This window comes from Hemicordylus capensis, chromosome 1, assembly GCF_027244095.1.
Source record: "Hemicordylus capensis ecotype Gifberg chromosome 1, rHemCap1.1.pri, whole genome shotgun sequence".
In the NCBI taxonomy this organism is placed as follows: domain Eukaryota; kingdom Metazoa; phylum Chordata; class Lepidosauria; order Squamata; family Cordylidae; genus Hemicordylus; species Hemicordylus capensis.
The window spans coordinates 303,274,050-303,296,986 of NC_069657.1; the positions used below are offsets into that span (position 1 = coordinate 303,274,050).

Genomic DNA, 22,937 nt, shown 5'->3' on the forward strand with positions numbered 1-22,937 from the left:
ATACAGGGCCCGCCCTTCTGTGAAGTGACAGGAGGTGAGGCAGTTGCCTTGGGCAGCAAGGGAGGACTCAAATGGGTGCCACGCCACCCCACCTGCCTGCCTGCCCACTGCATTTCATCTCTCTCTCGCTCTGTCTACCCCCTTCCCCTCTTTTATTTCTACCCACCCACCAGCCTACCAGACTACCTTCCCAAACAATGCATCAGCCAAGTAAGGAGGATAAGAGTGGTATATAGAGCGGTGTGAGTGGGTCAGAGAGAATGGTGGGCAGATGGGTGAGGGCAAAGGTAAGAGTAAGCGATGATGAGTACCAAGTTAGCTGGGTAGGCAATGATGCTTTGCCATGCTGGTTTGGCCCTGTTTCTCTGAAGGCAGCAGTGACCAGTTATGACTAAATATGTGCAGCTCTCTCTAGTTAAGCGGCTAAAAGCATGTGCTGTACCCGTACATACTACTGCTTAATACTAGGCATACGCTCACCTGCTTAACTACGCTATGTACCTTTTAAAAAAACCACTACATGTTGTGGTGGCACTTATTATAGTGTCCTTTGTTTCAGAGATGCTCTGGCTCCTGTCTTTTCATCACAGATCTGTATGGTCATGCTAGTATCAGGTGTGGGTGTGTCTTGAGTAAAACTGCCTGACAGCTGTGCTGGAATAATTAAGATGTTGTACACATTTAATACTATTCTAAGAGATCAAAATGTGACTCCTAAGGCGCTAAGTCGTTAGATGCTGAGGTCTGCTTTTTAAAAATATGATTATTGTGGGACTGCCATTCAGATTTCATTCAGGACTGACAAAGAAATTCCAGGATGGAGCAGATGGGTGTGTGTTGAGAGAGAGAGAAAGAGAGAGAGAGAAAATGAATACACAGAAAAGTTCAAAAGCCTCCTCTTGGATAAATTCAAGGTTGTTGTGTTTTTTTAATTGAGTGCATCTTAACAGCATTTTTGTGGTTACCTTTTAATGCCTCATGTTAATTAAAAAATAACACAACTTCCTGAAACACAAGGAGTTGGTGAGTGGCTACTGCACCCTGGTTCTCCCTAATTTAGTGTATTGAAAATCACTTTGAGTGTCCTTGAACAGGAAGCAAATGCATAACTTTTACAGATAAATCAATAAAAAGTGCCTCTGGTTTAGCAGCTCATGGCTATAGTGAATGTGCCTTGTATATATTAGTGAATAATGAGGTACTACTGCTCTGCCTAAATATTAGCATATGAACAAAGGACTCCATTCCAACAGAAGAAGAAATAAATGAAAGCTTCTCAGTGTGCTGCACCAGGCTAACCAGGGAATCTCCCCGGCTAACCTGAAGTCTGCACACTGACTCCATCCTCCTAGGTCGTACAGCAGCTTCTGCTCCCGCCTAAGTACTTGAAGCCAGCAGTATACTGTTCCTGACTAGTAACTGCTGAGTGTTATGACCAGGTCCAAGCAGTTTTGGCGGTTGTTACATGGCCACAGAGCGTAGGTGTGCACACCTATGGCTGTATGTTGTGTGTTCTATCATATGTGCAGCAAAGAGTAGACTAGACTTACTAGCTTGCTGAGCCCTTGGACATACGGTCTCCATATGTTATGCTGTGGCACAGTTGGCACAGGATTGGCACAGTTGGTGCCAATCCATCCACGTGGCTGAAGGTGGCTTACAAACAGCCAGCAGTCTTGCACTTTTGTACAAATACTTAAAATACAGTGTTCACACTCCGGAAATGCTATGTAGCTTGGAAACACATCACTCTCAGTTGAGTAATGTGTTTCTTACCTATGTGGCACTTCGGAAGTGCGGGTATGCTACTTCAAGTATCTGTACAGAAGCACAAGATCACTGGTGCTTCATTAGGAGCCTGCTGCTATGTGGGTGGATTGGCACTGCCAGCATTAGATTGTGGAGTGTGTGGTCAACATCTGGGATTCTTAACGTTGGGTCCCCAGATGTTATTGGACTTCAACTCCCATAATCCTCAGCCCCAGTGGCCTTTGGTTGAGGATTATGGGAGCTGAAGTCCAATAACATATGGGGACCCAATGTTGAGAATCCCTGGTCCACATTTCCAGCTAATAATTCCATGAACTGGTCTCACGTTTTTCATGTTCAGGTCTCTGGCTGCAAGAATTCTTGATGCAGGAGACTGTGTGAGGTGTTAATTGTAACAATCATCTCTGGAGATAGACATGTGGGCAATGTGATTTGCAGAATCAGAGGTGCTATGGCAACAGATTTGATGCTTGGTGTGAACCGCTAGATAGCTTTCACCCATCTGCTGGACTTTTATCTGCATATCTTTTACTGGTTTTTATTAGAATTATGTGTGTGCTTTTTCAAAAACATAGATTACAATAAGTAGGTGCTACTCTAATCTTTTTAAGGTGCCAATGTGTGCAGTGTAGATAGCAAGGAGAACTATTTTAGCATTGAAGTAAATGAAAAAGGCCTTGTTCGCATAGGCTCTCAGTGAGTGCTATGGAATCCATGTGCATCAAAGAGGGCTACAGGATCAGGAACTGAATGCCCCTGAATGGTTGTTTGAGGTTAATAGAATCAATAAGTGTTAGCAGAGAGCCTGAGAGGCAAAACAAAAGGAAGGAAATAGCTATTAAAGATACTGCACCTAGCAACAAGTCCAATCATATAAAATGCTTCACTGGTGCTGAAAGAGCTGGTGGCTGCTCTTATACCTGCTAATCAGAGGTCATTTAGGAAGAGAGAAATTGGCACTGGAAAGCACTATTTATAATTTTTGGAAGGTCAGCAAAATCAATGTTGAGACGAAGACTGTTCTGAAAGTACTGATTAAGACAGAATAAGGTGAGAAGTTGCTTCTATGGACATAAAAAGGAGGAGAGAGATACTTTGTGTGTAAACAGCTATACCTAAAGTGCTGATCCATTTAACATGCACACTCTCAACAACCGCCTGCAGGAAGAGAGTGTGAATTTGCAGAACACTTGCAAACTTGGCTGCTAAGTTATTGCTATATCAGTTGTTTACACATACTCCTTTTCAAAGAAGTTTCCTTTTAACAAGAAGCAAACAGTAGAAAATAAGGCCATGTTCACAAATGAATGACCCTCACAGCCCAAAATCCTTTGCATGCTTATTTGGAAGCAAATCCCAACCAACTTCCTTCCAAGTAAGTGTGAATCCACTCCGGCTTCATCACATCTGTGATTAAAATACAGAAGCCACACATTTACTGACTTCTTATCTATGTAACAATACATTTGTTGGGACACAATCCAGCTAAATGTAAGCATACTGTATGCATAAATATATCACGCTGAAATCAATGGCTGCCTTCGCACATAATGAAGAAAAATCATGGGTCCAATGGTGACCCTCACAGATGATGCCGATCTGCGGTCAGGGAGATTGCAAGTGGGGAGGAACTGGCTGTGCGGGCTTCCTCCTTTGCATGAAGGAAAGCCGTGGCAGCCAATCAGAGAAGTAGAGGGAGGAGCTTCCCACCCTCAACTCCAGTTTTACACAGCGACAGCCTTCAGACAATACAGTGCCGCTTTCTGACCTGAGGTTTTGGCAGCAAAACTCAAGTAGAACCAAAAAATCCAATTCAAGTTCGGAATGAAAAACCTCATGTCGCTTTTTTGACATAACCACAGGTTCCCGTATTTGGACAACCACAAACCGGAACCTCTGGCATGGTTGCCTCTGGTTTGGCGTGATGGCCAAAGGCGGCCATTCAAAATCAAAAGTGCTAAACTTTGGCTGATTTGGGCTTTGGGGTGCCACAGGATGCATTGTTTTTGTTACTACAGATCAACACAGCTCCTTTTTGGAAGTATTAAATAGCAGCTGTAAAAAGAAGAGTACTGTATGTTTAGAATAACAGCCTTCAAGTAGGGCAGTGATATCGGCTGCTTTACAATGTTGACAATATGTTTTTTTGTATTGTTTATTCTCGACTTCTATCAAGGCACTGATACTTTTTTACTGAAGAGTTGGGACAAACAAGCATGATCACAGCTGTGTTCAGTGAATTAATTAGGTGCATTGGACCCATTTCAAATTCACATATATTAATCATTCAGAGTGGGCATAGAACTGGACCTATTTATGGAGTGAATAACGATAGGTATCCTACTCTTTTTTCAGTGTTATGTTTCTAGCAAGACACCAAGGACAATCAGTTTCCTTGTGATGGGATCCAGAGGGAGTTTTCAGTCCCCCCCCGCCCCCCCCCCCCCGCCATAAAATTAAGAGCTAAATCATGGTTCAAATTGATTCCATTTTACACTGTTTAAGAAATCAGGGACTTGCACTTTACAAATACTTATAGTTCTCTTTTTTTCAGGAACTATTACATAGTCCAAAATTTTAGGGGGGTGGGGTGGCTGTTTTTTGTTGTTGTTTGTTTGTTTGTTTGTTTGTTTGTTTGATATGACTTGAAATTTTTTCATGTAGGTATTATTTTCGGCTTTCAGCAATGGTGTAGGGCGATGGGGTGCTAGGAAGCTGCAAGGAGAGAGGGGATAACTGGAAGCCACAATAGAAGCAGAGGCACTGTTTTGCTCATGGTTTCTGGAACTTCTCCTCTGCTCCTGCAGTCTGCCTCCACTGCATCCCATGCTGCTGCCAAAAGTCCCACCCATCCTCAGCAACAGCTTTTTGGGAAGCTCAGGAGGCTTCAATAGGGAGGAGGGGGTAGGGCAGGTACCGTGTACATGGTGTGACCAGTACACTTGTCTACCCATTGTGTGTTTATTACAGGTAAAAATCTTGCTATTGACTATGTTGTGCTCGCTCTCCTCACCTGTTGCTGAAATGTCAGACATCTTTATGAATATTCTGCTAGGTGAAAGGGCTGCAGTCATGAAACACTGACAACCAGTGGGGCTGTTCCGACAATACTTTCAGTGCCTGATTAGATTCCTCTACCCATGTGCAAATGATCATCTGAATGAAAACCATATATTCTCTACCTTGGATTTAACTACTAGATGTAATGTAGGATTTAGAATGTGGGGTAGTCACTATCATCTGTTGAGATGACTGTCTGCATTGCAATGTGGTGTTCCCTCCGCCCTTAACCACAGAGTTTGAATTGTAAAAAGGACAGATCTGAGGATTGGATCATCCAGTTATGTAGGCAGGATTTATGTAGGCATTTTTTTTTTCTCCCTGCATGAGGTGGTGAGAGAGTCCTTTTAATCTCTGCCACACTAACTAATTTAAGTGGAATAAGTGATGTGTGGAATAAGTGCTGCTTACAAGACAAGTGTACTGTTTACAAGTTTCACCTACTTTCTGGTATAAAATAAATGTGAAAAACTATGTGTGTATGTTTGTGTGTTTTATTTTTTAATTTTTGCTGCAACAAAAAAGGGACAGTTTCAACCACCAAGCCTTAAGGATGACCACTGGTCCCTTGTTTTTACTCCCCCACCTTCTAGAGCCCCACTTATATCCTTTTCAGTCACTCCCCCCTCACATTTCTTACTGCTGGAATCTGACAGAACATTTTGCCCAGGAAGTTCCCAGTCACGTTGGGGCGAAGGGTTGACACACAGGTTGCAATAGGAGAGAGCCCAAGATGGGGTGGGGGAGCCAGATCACCAGACAGGGCATAGGGGTCACCCCTGTTCCCTTGCTTCTCTTCTACATCTTCCATCACCCCACTTACACTTGCAAAACAGTGAAGCTATTCACATGTGGAGGCAAAACCGGGCTAAGGAAGAGCCCATTTTTGCCTCTGTGTGTGTACCTCAAGGATCATGCCTGATCCCAGTGGTGCCTCGACAGCAAACCCACCTCTGGAGCCACCCTCTTAAACAGGGTTAGGGGTGAGCGCTCTCCTAATCCCGTTTTACTGATCATCTGCCAGCCCCTGTTGGGCAAAGTAAGGCAATTCGTCCTGGCACCCGAACCCTCAGAGTCACCGCCAGAAGCTGACAATTGTCTGGGCGGCCGATCCAGCTGCCCAGCAACAAGAAGATTGTCTGTGGGGGAGGTAGGCTTTTTGAGGCTTCCTCCCCTTGCCCCTTCGAGGGGAGGGAAGACAGAGATAAGAGGTTGATATCTGGAAGAATGCTTCCAAACTGCAAGCTCTTTTACGTGTGTGTGTGTGTGTGTGTGTGTGTGTGTGTGTGTGTGTGTATAGGTAAACATGTCTCCATAGAAGACAAAGGAGCCAAAGCACTCAGTTCTGCCTTGAGAAACAATTCCATCTCAAAGCCAATCACTGTGCATGACTCTATCACTTTATGTAATTATATCTATGGGAAGGTGCTGTTTTTAAAGCAGGAAATATGCAAAGGAAGCCTGGGAACCATAGAGAGAGGGAAGTGATAGGCCTGCATCTGTGAAAGGAAGGTTCTAAACATGTGATTGGAAGAATACACTCTACCCACATTGGTCTATTCATCTGAATCTGTTTTCCAAGTGGGTATAAAAAACCACAGATATACTAAACAGAAATTTAAATAAAAATATTTTCTGAATTGTCCTAGTACAGTGCTTCTTTGAGGAAGGCAAAATATAATTTTGGCTGGGGAAGAAACTTTATCTAAAAACTGCAGGCAGGAAAGAGTATAGATTGCTGGCAGGAAGGAAGAACAAAGACAGGGCAAGTCCTGGGAAGGTTCCGGGTTTGTGATTATTAAGCAAAGCACCAAGGGAGCTACCACTCCAGTTACAGAGTGCAGAGTTTAATTGTTGCAGCTATTTAAGTAACACACATGGAGACCACTGTAGAGTCTAAACTAAATGTGATGATTCTCATTGGGGACGTGGAGGAGGATTCCTCAGGTGAAGACCCAGAGCAGGGGGAGCAGGCTGAAACTCCAGTCGACTCAACAGAGCCAGAGCTGACAGGCTTGCAGGCCCCTCTGCCTCCTTCTGATGAAGCCTCCGAGGCCCCTGAAGTCGAGGTGCCTGCCTCAGATCCCCAACAGCAACACTTGGCCAGAGTACAGGCTCAGAGGAAGGAATGCTATAGGCCAGAGAGGCTAGCCAGAAGGAACAGGTGTCCCAGCTCTGGCCCGGCTGCATCTCCCTGAGAAGGCTCAGCTGCAGTGATGGGCGGGTGCTTGGCACACTGCCTATTTAAAGTTGCCTAAAAGCTGGGTCTGTGCTGGAAACAACATCCATAGAGACCAGCTCCTACTGTTAGCAACCTTGACCTAGAAATCTGGATCTGTTTGTTATTGTCTGAACCCTTTTCGTGTTTACTCCTGATCCTGTGGAATTCCCATGTAGACTTCTGGCAACGTTTATGACTCTCCGTTCATCTATTCTCCGGTGTTGATCTGGCTATGTCTGACTTTCCATCCGTGTCTGTGGGATCTCCCTTCCCCTCTGAAAAGAGGGGTTTTCACAGCTGCTGGGCAGTCAGCCAAGGCAGGTCACTAGGCTAAATTGATTTGTTGGTGAAGTACGTTTGAGATAGGAAAGACCTAGCCCATTTACCAGCTACATAATGAACAGGCAGGGGAAGAGAGAGAAAAATGTATCCATCTTCTCTCTAGGAGGAAAGGAAGAGGACTGACTCACTACAGGAAGTACCTGAGGAGTCAAGGCAGGGGTCATAAAGTAGAGGAAAGTAGGGACAGGTAAAGCGACCCTCACTCTCTACTCCCAATGCCCCTAGTGGTCATTAGGATAGTTGATGCAAAAGGTCGATGCACTGGAACTCCATCTCCAACATGAAGTTAGATAAGAAGAAGACCCAGGGGGCAGGGATCCAAAGTAGCAAGGAGCCCAGGAAGCAGGAACCCTAAGCGAATGATGGGTAGAAGAGGGTAGAGCCCTAAAGGGAAAGCGAGATTTGAGGAAAGGAAGAATCAATTAATTGAGCCTGACACAGAGTCTTAAGACAGGGGTCCACAGCCTGTGGCTCCTTTGCTTCATGAATACATACATGGTGTTCTTTGTGAATGACTCACAATAACATCAAACTTTCATTCATTCATTCATTCGATTTATATACTGCCCTTCCAAAAATGGCTCAGGTTGGTTTACATCAAAGTAAATACAATTAAAATCAATTAACAATTAAAATCAAAACTATAAAAACAACATAAAACTAATTAACAGAACATTCAACTGAGAGGTGCAGTTTTGAATGCAGCTGTAGTAGGAAGATGCTAAAGGCAGTGTGTGTTGGGGAGGAAATAGGGAGCTGTTGGCAGTTGGTGGAGGAGGCAAATCTTACCCCTTGTCAGATCTTCCTTACTGAATGCAAATAATGTTAAGAATGATTCTACATTAGTTACTCTGCCTTTGGTGCAAGGCGAGACTTCTCATATTCTCTGAATAATATTCAGTTGTCATTTCTTGGAGCAAATGCAGTCATATGACTGGGTGTTTTTGTTTTAAATTATTACCTTCTTTTTAAATTATTACCTTCTGTTTACTCTTGAACAGAATTCCTTCCCTGGTTTTCTGCTTTATGTAGCTGCTGTTATGCAGCCTTTTCTTTTTCTTTCTTTTTTGCTCAGCAATGCAAACAACTTCTTGTAATAGCACATGCACAAAAAGGCCCACTTGTCCCTTTGATCATAATCAACAGTTTGTGAGGATGTTTCATCACTGTGTAGGTGGAATCCGCTTCTGTTCATGTTACGTACCGTAACTGAAAGATCGAAATAATCAAGATTGATACTGCAGGAGTCATATAGACATAGTGCTAGACTGCAGCTCATCACATAACAACATCGGATATTGCTGCCAATTCATTGGTTTGTCGTCAGTTAAGATAGCTGGCCATTCTTGGTGTTCCATTTTGTTGGATTTGAAAATATTTTGCTGCTAGAGTGTTGCTTTTGTTTGTTTGTTTCTGATAAAGGTACTACTTCAGTGCTTAGGGAATTAGGGAAAGAAAGCCAATTTAGAACTTCAAAAATATATATTTAAAATGTAAAATATTGCAAAAGCGCATAACCCATGGACGGAGGAAATCTCTCTTAACAATCTAAGGCTTAATACTACCAGGTGACAACTTATTAATTGACTAGCATTGCTGGATTATGGTGTGATGAGGAAAGGTTACCTGGCTGCAGTAGGATTTATTCTTGGAAATCTACCTGGATTGTGAGTTGTAACTCATAAACATACAAGAATTCCAGCAGGGTTTCTTTATGTTGCAAATAATGGTTTTAAAAATGTTATGTGAAAAAATAAGCCTACAGTGAAAAAAATGATGTTTCCTTTAACAATTCCTAGATTTTAAAAACGGTAGAAAAAGCATGTTTTGACTATTAATAGTACTTCCAGTATCTCAAAGAAAATTATAATCCTATCTGAAATAGTCTATCCCCATCTTGTCTTTTAACAACAGAGTTCAAAACCTGCAGCCATGATGCTCAAACCACAAATTACAGAGTAAGTGAACTGAAGCCAGTAAGTCCCTGCACTGAATATGTGGCTTGCTGATTTTGAATTCCAACCAGGATGATAACAGGGCAAAAAAAAAACTATTCTGCTTCTGACACAAACAGTCATTCTCTCAGATATAGGGCAGCTTCACACAACTTGATTTTTAAAAATTATTTTTCTCATAGGGTATAATGGGGACTCGAACCAGCCCATTATTCCCTATGTGGAGTACCTAGGGGCACAAAACTGGGGTTGGTGGGTGGTCGGTACCCAGGGGTACCGACCACCCACCGAACGCCAAAGCAATTGGACACTCCTGTGATTATTAATGATTTTCTGAAGATTTTTTCAATTTTTGCATTTCTCCCATAGGGAATAATGGGTATTAGAGGATGCCCCATTCCCCACCTTTGGAGGGTTCCAGGGCACCCTAAAGTGGGTCGGGGGCACGGCAGGTATGGCCTCAACTCCCCCCAGGCAGCCCCATGTTTGTAGGATTTATTGTTTTTTAAAAATATATATATAATTTTAAAAATAATTTTTCCTTTCATTGCAATGCATAGGAGTCTCTCCCCATTCATATAAATAGAACAGTGAGAGTGACCCTAATTGCTGTGAACTCTGAACTCAGAGTTCACAGCAATTAAGGTCACAGAGAGTTCACCCCCTAGGTGCCTACCACCCACCCCAGTTTTGTGCCCCTAGGTGATCCACATACAGAATAAAGGGCCAGTTTGAGTTCCCATTATAACCTACATAGAACCTCTTAGAAGAACCGGTTCGAATTCGAACCAAACCACGGGGGTTTCGAGCAAAACCAAACCTACCCACCTTGGTTCGAAGCTGGTTTGAATTTGAACCAAACAGGCCAAGCCGGTTTGGGGGCACATCCCTGCTCAGGTAATCCAGACCTAAGCCATTTGGGGCTTTAAAGGTAATAACCAGCACTTTTACCTTGTCCAAAAACATATCAGCAGCCAGTGAAACTCTTTAAGAACAGGCATAATGTGCTCTCTCTGGGATACCCCAGATACCAATCTGGCTGCTGTATTTTGAACTAACTGGAGTCTCCAAACTACACACAAAGGCAGCCCTACATAGAGTGCATTGCAGTAGTCCAACCAGGAGGTTACCAGCAGGTGTACCACTGTTTTCAAGTCATTCTCCTCAAGGAACAGGCGAAGTTATTGGATCATTCGTAGCTGGTAAAAAGGGCTCCATGCCACATCCTCAACTTGAGGCACCAGGGCGAGACCTGGGCCCAAGAACACTCCCAACCTACGAGCCTGTTCTTTCTGGGGGAATGGAACCTCATCCAGAACAGGATGTTCTTTCCCATCTTGCAGATTATGAACCCCAACAATGAGCACCTCCATCTTGCTTGGATGCTGCTTCAGTTCATTATCTTTCATCCAGCCTATTACTGTCTCTAGGCAGGCATTTAAGGGACTAATGCCATTTCCTGGTATTGATGACACTGAGAAATATATTTGGGTGTCATCAGCATATTGATAACACCCAGCACCAAATCCCCTTATGACCTCATCTAGCAGTTTCATGTAGATGAAGCACTGATGTCAGATTGGAGCCCCGAGGGACTCCATATAGTAACTTCAGTTACTGTCACCAAGCACCACCATCTGAAATCTATCCAAGACATGAGTGGAACCACTGTAAAACAGTGTTTCCTATCCCCAAATCCTTCAGGTAATCCAGAAGGATACGATGGCTGACAGCATCGAAAGCCGTAGAGACATCCAAAAGAACTAGCAGTCACAATCCCTCTGACAATTCCCTGGCTAAGGTAATCTGTCAGGCTGACCAAGACCGTCTCAACCCCATAGTCTGCCCTAAAGCCAGTTTGAAATGGGTTTAGATAATCAGTTTCCTCCAAGACTGCTTGGAGTTTATTTTATTTATTCATTTTTATTTATTATTAAATTTATATACTGCCTTTCATTAAAACAATCCCAAGGCGGTTTACAACAAAGTTTAAAAACAAGATGGTAAAAAGACACAATTAAAATATTAAGTGAAAAATATTAACCAAATCTGATTAAAAATTTAAAACAAAAGCATAAAAGCAATACAGAGTACAAAGAGCAGGAGCAGAGACTCAAATTAATGCCTGGACAAAAAGCCAAGGTTTTACACTCTTTCTAAAAGCCGTGATGGAGACCGAGGAGCGAATAGCCACTGGGAGAGCATTCCAGAGTCTAGGGGCAGCAACAGAGAAGGCCCTGTCCCGTGTGCACGACAACCGAGCCTCCCTCATTGTCGGCACCCGGAGCAGAGCCCCCTCAGATGACCTTGTCAAGCGGGCAGCAACCCTTGGGAGCAGGCAGTCCCTGTGTTGGTCAGCCACCACCTTCAATCATTTTACACAGTCATTGAAGGTTGGAGATTGGCTTATAATTATCCATTTTCCAGGGGATCCAGACTGGGCTTCTTGAGAAGGGGTCTAACTACTGCCTCCTTCAAACAAGGTAGCATCCTGCCCTTCCTCAGTCAGATATTAATGATATCAACCAGGCCAGCTTCAGCAACCTCCCTTCAACAACCTCCCTACAAGATGAAATCAGCCATGTTGGCCAAGGATCCAAAGAACAGGTAGTAGGCCATACTGGGCCAGTCACTTCTCTCTCAGCCTAACCTACTTCATAGGGTTGTTGTGAGGAGAAACTTAAGTATGTAGTACACCGCTCTGGGTTCCTTGGAGGAAGAGCGGGATATAAAATGTAACAACAACAACAACAACACTGCTTCAAGCAGCTTGTCCACATCCTCAGGAGTCACAAACTGAAACTGATCCAATCTAATCTTGCAAGAGGAATTGCTGGACACCTCCCTAACTGGACCTTCAGAAATATTGGATTCCAGATCAGCCCAGATGCGAGAGATTTTATCTGCAAATAACTCATTGAATGCATCACAGTGAGACATTGTTTCTGGAACCAGATTTGAAACAGAAGGATCTTGGGTTAAACCCCTAACAATCTGGAACAGCTCTGCAGACGCAATATGCACACAATAAAATTGCTTCCTTGCTGCACATATTGCCACAGCATAGGCCTTCAAATACGCTCTGTGCTGTGTCTTATCAAATCTTATGATGAGTCCTGCTCCCATAGCTCTTCCATATACCATGGAGCTGATTTTGACGTGATCGGAGAGGATGCTTAGGAGCAATTGTGTCTACTGCCTTGGTATGTTTCCTGTTCCAGGTATCAATGATTGCAAACCCAGACCCAAATAATGACAGGACATGTGTAATTGGAAGAAACAAGAGCCACTTTATTAAATAATTACAAACCTGTAGTGAGGAATTGAATTAAAATGTGGGTATCCCCTATGTGGGTCAATCTCATAGGAGATATGCCCACAGGAGGGAGAAGGACCGGGCTTTGATTTGACTCCGAACAAGTCTGAAATTTATCTCAATCACAAGGGTAACCAGCCCACTTCAGCCCAGGTCACGAGGCACTGAACGGTGTTTGCTGGCATGCATCCGAGTGAGAGCATATCCAGCCTGAGAGTTGCAAGATCACCAAGCCTTCCTCTGTATTCCCACTCACCAGAATGACCCTCCAGCCCAACATCATTGCAAATTAACTTACCCCAACCTGCACTCAACTGTAAAGTGACCATATAACCCAGTGACAACCTTAACAAAGTCAGAGAGAAGTGGGGCGAAAAAAGGCCCCAACCATAGCCAATCAGCTGAGGCCCAAAAAAATCCTACTTGGCCCCAAAAGGCAAATGGAATATCCCCCACTGAGTCAAGGGATGGGCAGGAGGGTGCCTGCCCACAAAGCAACTGAGAGAGAATGGCAGCTGCTTATGCAGGCACTCCTATGCACTGATTGGTCCACCTGCAACACGTGACGGGGGACAATAATGGCTTTGAGCCTGCTTCTTGGACCGGGCCTGTAACTCTTTCCCCCACTCACCTGGTATCACCGTTAATGCAGCGAAGGGGGCGGGGAGCGGCTGAGCACCAACAGAATCACCAGCATAACCAACTCCAAAATCCTCCAATGCTCTTTGGAATCCCACTGGATCCAACAGCTTTCTTGGGCAGACCATTCTAATAGGCTCACCACCCTTGCAGGAGTCAGACATGACTGTGAAACCAACCTTAACCAGGAAGTGGTCTGTCCATAACAATGGGGAAACTACAGGAGACCCCATCCAAAGAAAACCCCCCTGATCTGAGCAAATGACCAAATCCAGTGAGTGACCAGCAGGAGACCCCATCCAAAGAAAAAACCCCTGATCTGAGCAAATGACCAAATCCAGTGTGTGACCAGCAACATGCGTAAGTCCTAGGACTAATTGGGATAGGCCCATAGTTCTCATGGCCACTATGAACTCCTCAGCAGCACCAGACAAGTGAGACCTAAAATGGATGTTGAAATCACCCAGCACCAAAAGCCTGGGCGACTCCAATACCAACAGCAACCAGCTCTGTCACCTCAATTATGCAGTCTGTTAGGCAGCGGGGTGGACAGTACACCAGAAGAATTCCCAATCTATCCCAAGTCCCCAACCTAAGGTACGAACACTTAATATAAGTCAATTCTCTCAGGGGTACCTAATAGAGCACCATTATCTAAAGGATCCCCATTGCTCATTGCGATCATCAGGAGCAGCCCATCTTCAGGTGCCACCAGTTAATCTGATAATGACTTGGGATAGGGCCTTCTCGGTAGGGGCGTGCAATTCGGGTATTCAGTAATTCGGTTCGGGACCCAGAAGTTTTTTCTGAGGTGTGAATTCTCATTCTATCATAGCAAATGAGATTTTTTTCAATTAAACAACTCTCATGACCCCACTTTCACTTTTTCACACTCTCAATTACTATGAATATGAGGAAGTAATCAATTTAGTACCACCCCACACTTCACCTTATGAAGACAAACCTCAGAAATTCACCAAAATTCACCCCTCTGCACAATCACTCTGAAATTGGGGATGGGTGGTAGCCTCCACCCATTAGGCACTATCTACCAGCCCACCCCACTCCTTTGGGGCAGATCCACTTTCTGCCCCAATCTGCCCCAAAGACACCAAAACTTCAAATATTCCCAAACAATCAGCCCTCTGCCCAATCCCCCTGAAATTGGGGTGGTAGCCTCCACCCATTAGGCACTACCACCCCACCCCACTCTTTTGGGGCAGATCCACTTTCTGCCCCCAAACTGCCCCAAAGTCACTAAAACTTCAAAAATTCTCAAAAAATCAGCCCTTTGTCCAATCCCCCTGAAATTGGGGTGGTATCCTCCACCCATTAGGCACTACCACCCCACCCCACTCTTCTGCCCCAGGCCCCACTTTCTGCCCCAAAGACATGAAAACTTCAGAAATTTCCCCAAAATCAGCCCTTTGCCCAATCCCCCTGAAATTGGGGTGGTAGCCTGCACCCATTAGGCACTACCACCCTACCCCACTCCTTTTGCCCAAATCCCATGCTATGCCCCCGAACTGCCCCAAAGTCACTAAAACTTCAAAAAATCCCCCAAAATCAACCATGAGCCGAATCACCCGAATTTTTCGGGCCCGAAATTTGGGTGATTCGGCTCAGGCCCGAAAAATATCGGGGGACATCGGGGGTGATTCAGTTCGGCTCCGAATTACCCAAAATTGCTCGTTTCGGGCACAGATCATTCTGTGCCCGAAATTTTTTGTACATCCCTACTTCTCGGTTGTTGCCCTGAGGTTGTGGAATGCATTCCCCAGATATGAGTGGATTAACTTCCTTGGAGGCCCATATTTATAGCCTGGCTTTTCATGATATTTAGTTTTAATTGAAATTTTAATGTTTTTAATTTGTTTCTGATTTTAATTGTTATGTATTTCTGATTTTAGTGTAAACCAGCCTTAGCCATTTTAGGAAGGGCAGTATATAAATCAAATAAATTAGCCTCCTTAATAATGATGGATGGTTACAAATTTAAATGGAAGTCTCTGGTTATAAATAAACTAACTCAATATGGACTTTCCCCAGTTGAACTCTAATCGACCTAGGATTAGATCAGGTCATGAAGGTGGTCAAACAACGCATTTTAGATATAGAATTACAGGAGGAATTGACTGGTCTCAAGAGTGGCATTTATACAGGGAACCAAACTATCAACTTAAAACCAGCGGCATATTTAAGGATATCTCTGTATAAATTTAGACATGCCCTTACTTTAGCGCATGTCAATGCACTATCTGCAGCAGTTCCTGATGGCAGGTTTGGAGGGATACCTTTTTCCTCCCGACTTTGCCGATGTGGCACTGGGGCCATAGAAACTACTGCACATGTTATCTTGTATTGTGCATTCTATAGGGATCTGCATTTAAGATTAATTTCCCCCCTTTTGGAAAATCTCCCTAGACGCCCAGATGACTTTTACTTAATTTTTTTATTAGCAAACACCAATAAGGAGATTATATGCAGAATGGCTAAATTTGGTTATATTGCCTGTAGAATTCACACTGAGCCTGTGTAACTGTATTCTTTTACTGGTCAATGACTGAAATAAAAATCTATCTATCTATCAAATCATTAAATAATAAAATAAATTCTCTCACAGGGATCCTAGTAAGGGAGATATTATTCTTATGGACCACTGCTGCTGCTACTACTACACACACTTATCCTCACTTACTCAAAAACAGAGTGCCCTGGGAGCAGATGTTGAGAAGATAGGACCACTAGCCTCCCCCAATCAGGTCTGTTATACAAGCCAGGCCGGCTCCTTCAGCCACGATCAAATCATGTATTATTTCAATCCTATTTTGAACTGACCTGGCATTACAAAGGAGCATGGTTAGATTCAGGGGATAGTTGGAACTACCCCCTGAGGCCTGACAGGGCATCCAGAAGGGAAAACAGTAATTATATTACTGAACTCCCTTCCCCTGTAGCAGGCTGCCAACCCCTGACCCTCTATTCCCCACCACTACCAAATAGCCACCCCAACTTCATCAGACATGCCCTCTGCCCCATTCTTAACAAGAGAGCACAGAATCACCCCTGAGTCCAGGCTGGCACAAACCACTTAAAAACAAACAAACCAGATAACAAAACTAAACTGGAGAATTTTGAACCTAACTTGGTGGTGGCCTCCCTACCTGCACCCAGGTTGTGCCTCTGGCTTGCCCCAGTCCTTTTAAGTCAAACTCCTCAGACCCGACCTCTCACATAGACTTTGGAGTCCAGCTGATGAAACTGGCCCCTGCAACTGCAGCTCATCAGGGCAATCAGACAATGGCTCAAGCTGGCAGAAGAAATTCCAGCAGCTGGTCTTCTCTGGTGGTCAAGGCTGAAAGGAAGAGGCGGGACCAGCTCGGCAAATCTCCTGATTCAGGCCAGGAAGATTTGGGTGGGGGAAAATTCAGGTTGCTTTACATTCTTTGCTGGCTGTTGTGTCATTATTTTGTGAATCAAATATACAACCCCCCACTCACTCCTTGCAGTTCATTTTCAGTCTTTCTGTAGATTGCCAAGTAATGCTTCAAAATTAAAAGGTTATTTTTGTCCGTGTTCATTCCACAGACTCAAGTACTGACCATAGGTTTAGAGTGTTCTTATATCAGCTGTTTTATATCATTATGACAGCAGTGAATGCACCACTGGGAGACCTTAAAGGCCAAGTTGAAAACAGATCATCCTGGACAAAATCTATCTATGTGGTCGCTACGAGTCAATACCGATTTAATGGCACTTAATCAATCAATCAATATCAGCTGCATGATTTGTTTAAGCAAGGGCCATGTTTGCCCTAGATTAATCTAGGTCAAACTTAATGGTCCCCTGAGTATCTTGAGGCTTGATTACTAGAACTGATCTGTCTTATTGCCTTAAGTTATATTTATCACATGGGCTTCCATTCATGCTTCTCTGTTGCTTACAGCTTGTTCAGACTGCAGAATCATGGCTGCTTACTGGTTCAGGCATCATATTACATCTGTCTTTCTTTGCATTTGCTGCCTATAGAAAAATGGTGAGTTGTTTGCTATGACCCCTAATAGTGTAGGCTCTGGTTATATCTAAGAACAGATTCTGGTGTCTAAAATCAGTGGATATTTGTGCAGGCACCAACCACTGTTTCAAGATATCACTGTAGGCAATCATGGCTCTGCTGTGACAGACCCTGAGCACATAATGTACTTCAGAGAGTCATTTCTTCTCCCTTCTCACATCTGATTTTTTTTTTTTTAATCTAGTTTTCAAGTGCTTTTAGGTAACATAGCCTTGGATGTTCCTTAAGTGTCTCTTTCCTTCACATCTCAATCTTCCCCTTTTGAGGCATTTTAATATTTTAAGGTGACTCCATTACATTGTTTTAAGTCTATATTTAAAAAGATAAGCTTATTATTTTGCAGAGTGTTTCAAGGTAGGCTCCAGAGTCTGGGAAAATGCAAATGACCCATTAATCTGCTTTAGGCTGTGTGGTACAAACTGTGGCTCACATCTCCCGAGCTCAACTCGGGTCCTGTGTCATGAGGGAGTTCAGAACGTTGGGCTTGGGCTGAAGAGAGCCTGGCTCAAATCCTCACTCATCCACGAAACTCACAGTACCAGTTAGTATCTTTCAGCCTAATCTACCTGAGAACTTTGTTTTGTAGATCAGGGTTTCTCAATGTGTGGGTCCCCAGATGTTATTGGACTTCAACTCCCATCATCCCCAGCCCCATTGGCCTTTGGTTGGGAATAATGGGAGTTGATGTCCAATTACATTTGGGGACCCATACGTTGAGAACCCCTGGTGTAGATTAAATGGTGTGTGCCAGAATCATATGCTATTGAATCCTTTGAAATTATGTGCTTAAAAGTGGGACACTAACCATAATATCAAATAATCCCCATTCCTGCCTGTATTATTATCCGCAAGGTTGCACCTTGTCCTTCCCTGCCCAAATGCTGTTATATGATGTCTGATCACCAAAGCACTTGGGGCGGGGGGGAGCAGGGTATTTTGACCTTAGTGCCTTATTTTGTGGGCTTTGGAAAAGATTATGCTTTTTGCTTAATACATTGCTGAGCTATAAAGAGCCATTGTTGATATCTAAAGAGTTCACCTTCTGGAGAGCATTAATAATAGACAGGAATATAATAGCAACTATATCCATAAATGCTGGGGTGGGGTGGGAAAATGTGGAGAGATTCTCTCGGCATCTTAAGTGAATTAAGTAAATGTGCAGCAGTAACATCTGGAACATAAATTATAACCATAGTTCTCTGACCATTTTTAGATCTCTAAATCTTCCCCTGAGACAACTGTTTTAGTGGATTTGTTCTCTAAAAGATAATCTTCTGTATTTTAGATAACAATGCTTTTGTTGTCTGTAATGATGTTTACTGTGGCTCTGTGAACATGAATGCTTCACTAACTTACATTTTAAATCTTTTGCTTTGATTTCTGTGAATTGAGCAAGCCAGGGATTTGAAGGTGGGGACTGAGAGAGAAAGAAGAGTCAATATTACATTGCCTGTTTTTGTTGAGAGATAGTTCAGTATGCCAATATGAGATCCATAAGCAATAAATTCTGCCACTCAAATGTTTTGGTGCATGAATATAAATAGATCTGACTGAATGCTTTATTAAATGGGCTGCCTGCCATTCACTTTGCATAGTACTTAATAATGATGTGAAATAACAATTATTAACCTAATGCTGTTAAGCTGTTGAGGGGCCCCTCTAATGGAACTGCAGCATATACATTTAAATATAAAAAGATAGTAAAAGCTGCTAGGGAGTGTGGCTATTGAGTGGTACTGGGCACTCAAGATGGTGTCCACAGTGTGACATCGCCTCCCGCAGGATTCTGGGAACAGGGAACTTCCTGTTCCCAGCTAGCTACAAGCAGAGCTTTACTGGCAGTGGTGCCGGGCCATGGAGAGGCAGCGGGGGACAGCAGCAGAGCACGGGAGGGTCAGGTAAGATCCTCCCCTCTCTATCCAAAATGCCCACCCGCCAGTGCAGGGCCTCTCCCAGCCCGGGGCAACAGCCCTGGTCGACCCGCCCTAAGGATGTCTCTGCTTCTACCTGAGTGCTTGACTGATTCCACCTGTCCCTGAGGACCAGAGATCTCTCGTGAGAGGGGAGATTTCTGGAGCCCTTGTGAGCATAAATTGGAAGAAGGAACGCCGGAGGCATAGCTGATGGTGTAGCTAGCAGACCACCTGTAGGCAGCCGCCAAAGCTGGCTGCCAAATCGGGGTGGCCTTTGGTGCTGAGCCTTCAGTATGGGACTGGGGTCTGGGGGAGGTTATATTAAGGTGGGGTTGGAGGTCTGGGTTGAAGTTGTGTCAGGCCTTTTGTTGGGTTGTGTCAGGCCTTTTGTTATAATGTGTTTGGATTCTCTTAGGCAATGTAATGCAGGGGGTGCATCCAGCAGCTCTGGGGCAGCTATTACCATTGTGATGGGGAATAGAGGAATTGGTGTTGGCAGAACAGCCATTACAGGGGAAGGGAAACCAGTACTTTAGTAACTGTTTCCACTTCCGGCTGCCCTGTCAGTTCTCTGGCCTTGAGGAGCAGTTCCAACTCCCCACAGAACCTAGCCTTGCTCCACTGCAATGCCAGGTTGGTTCAGAATAAGACCGAAATCATCCATGACTTGATCATGGATGAGGGAGCCGACCTGGCTTGTATAACTGAGATCTGGTTGGGGGAGGCCAGTGGCCCAGTTTGGGCCCAGCTTCTCCCACCAGGCTACTCTGTTGTGGAGCAGGCATGTGGAAGTGGTTAGGGGGGCAGAGTGGCTGTGGTCCACAAGAATACCATTTCCCTTACCAGGGCCCCTGTGCAACAGTTGACTTATACTGAGTGTGTATTTTTGAGGCTGCGAACTAGGGATAGATTGGGGATTCTGTTGGTATACAGTCCACCCCGCTGCCCAACTGACGCCTAACTGACTTGACGGAGCCTAGTGTTGGAATCAGCCAGACTTTTAGTGCTGGGAGACTTCAATATCCATTGTGAGGCTGATTTGTCTGTTGCGACTCAGGAGTTTATAGCGACCATGACAACTAGGGGCCTATCCCAACTAGTTTCAGGACCGACTCATGTTGCCGGCCGGCAGCCACACACTCAATGAGGAGAGGAGAGCTGGTCTAGGAGAGGAGAGATGGTCTTGTGGTAGCAAGCATGACTTGTCCCTATAGCTAAGCAGGATCTGCCCTCATTGCATCTGAATGGGAGACTTGATGTATGAGCACTGCAAGGTATTCCCCTCAGGGGATGAAGCTGCTCTGGGAAGAGCAGAAGGTTTCAAGTTCCCTCCTTGGCTTCTCCAAGATAGGGCTGAGAGAGATTCCTGCCTGCAACCTTGGAGAAGCCGCTGCCAGTCTGTGAAGACAATACTGAGCTAGATAGACCAATGGTCTGACTTAGTACAGTATATGGCAGTTTCCTATGTTCCTGTGTTCAATTTGGTCTTTTGTTCGGATCAGGGGGGTGTTCCGTGGCTGGGGGATCCTGTGGTTTCCTCCTTGTCCTGGAAGGACCACTACCTGATTAAGGTTTCTCAGTCACAACCCAGGTTTCTCAGTCACAACCCAGTGCTGCAGGGGTGGAGGACCTATTAAGATTTTCCACCAGAGAAGGCTGCTGGACCCAGTAGGATTCCAAAAAGCCTTGACGGGTTTTAACGTTGGTCCTGACAGTTATTCTGTTAGTGCCCTGGTGGGAACCTGGAATACGGAACTCACCAGGGCAGTAGACATGATCACTCCTAAGTGTCCCAGCCAACTTGCTTTGAAAGTGGCCCCTTGGTATACAGAGGAATTGCAGGGTCTGAAGCAGCACGGTAGGTGACTGGAGTGCAAGTGGAGGAGAACTCAGCTTGAAATTGACAGGACGCAGCATAAAGCCAATTTGAAAGTTTATGTGGAAGTGGTGCGTGCCGCAAAAAGAACACAATTCTGATCTGCACGCAGTGCTTCTGCAGGTTCGCGTTTAGCAGAGCTTTCCCGGGTTGTGAGGAGTTTGATTCCGGTTCCTTCCATTTCAAACCAGTTCCCAGAAACTTTGTTCTGCTGCGATGCTTTTAATGGGTTCTTTGTGGACAAAATCTCTTGTATGCGGGCTGACTTGGACTCCATTGTTTTTTACAGAGTCTATTAAGGTGGTGTCCAGCAATCCCTCTTGAAGTATTAGATTGGATGAATTTCAGTCTGTGATGCCCAAGGAAGTGGACAAATTGCTTGGAGCGGTGCGGCCTACAACTTGTTCTCTGGATCGTTGCCCAACTTGGCTGCTTCTATCTAGCAGGGAAATGGTTGGAGATGGCCTAGTTAATATCATTAATTCATCGCTGAGGGAGAGTAGGATGCCTTCTTGTTTGAAGGAGGCAATGATTAGACTACTTCTTAAGAAGCCTTCCCTAGATCCCTCAGTTATGGGAAGTTATAGGCCAATCTCCAATCTCCCATGGTTGGGCAAGGTGACTGAGATAGCTAATCAGTGGCTAATCAGGTCCAGGCAGTTTTGGAGGAAACCGATTATCTAGGCCCATTTCAAACTGGCTTTAGAGCAGGCTATGGGATTGATTCTGTCTTGGTCGGCCTGATGGATGACCTTTACCGGGGAATCGACAGAGGGAGTGTGACTCTGTTGATTCTTTTGGATCTCTCAGCAGCATTAGATACCATTGACCATGGTATCCTTCTGTATCGCCTGGGGGAGTTGGGGATAGGAGGCACTACTTTGCAGTGGTTCTACTCCTATCTCTCAGGCAGATTCCAGATGGTAGATTCCAGATGGTAGATTCCAGATGGTAGATTCCAGATGGTAGATTCCAGATGGTAGATTCCAGATGGTAGATTCCAGATGGTAGATGGCAGATTCCAGATGGTAGAGCTTGGTGACGGTTGCTCGTCAAAATGGGAGCTATTTTATGGAGTCCCTCAGGGCTCCATTCTGTCACCAATGCTTTTTAACATCTACATGAAACCGCTGGGTGATGTCATCAGAATATTTGGTGCAGGGTGTTATCAGTATGCCGATGACACCGAAATCTATTTCTCTTCCTCCTCCTCCTCCTCCTCCTCCTCCTCATCATCATCATCATCATCATCACCATCAGGAAATAGCATTCACTCATTAAATGCTTACCTATGCGCAGTAATGGGCTGGATGAGGGATAACAAATTGAAGCTGAATCCAAGCAAGATGGAGGTGCTCATTGTGGGAGATCAGAATTTGAGGAATATGTTAGATCTCCCTGTGCTGGATGAGGTTACACTTCCCCAGAAGGAACAGGTACGCAGCTTGGGAGTGCTCTTGGATACAGGTCTCACTCTGGCATCTCAGGTGGAGGCTATGGCCAGGAGCGCTTTCCATCAACTTCAACTGATTTGACAGCTGCATCCATTCCTTGAAGAGAACTATATCAAAACAGTGGTACATCAGCCGATAACCTCTAGGCTTGACTATTGCAGTGGGGCTGCCCTTGTACGTAGTTCGGAAACTTCAGTTAGTTCAAAATGCGGGAGCCAGACTGGCCTCTGGAGTAACCTGGAGAGACCATATTATGCCTGTTTTAAAACAGTTGCACTGGCTGCTGATATGTTTCTGGGCAAAATACAAAGTGCTG

The 22,937-nt window shown here is 44.5% G+C and overlaps 1 protein-coding gene across 9 annotated transcripts in view; it reads left to right on the forward strand.

Moving 5' to 3' along the window:
* Positions 1 to 22,937, forward strand: part of ADGRB3 (adhesion G protein-coupled receptor B3) — a 668,379-nt gene that overhangs the window by 310,611 nt on the left and 334,831 nt on the right. The gene's annotated exons all lie outside the window — the stretch shown is intronic.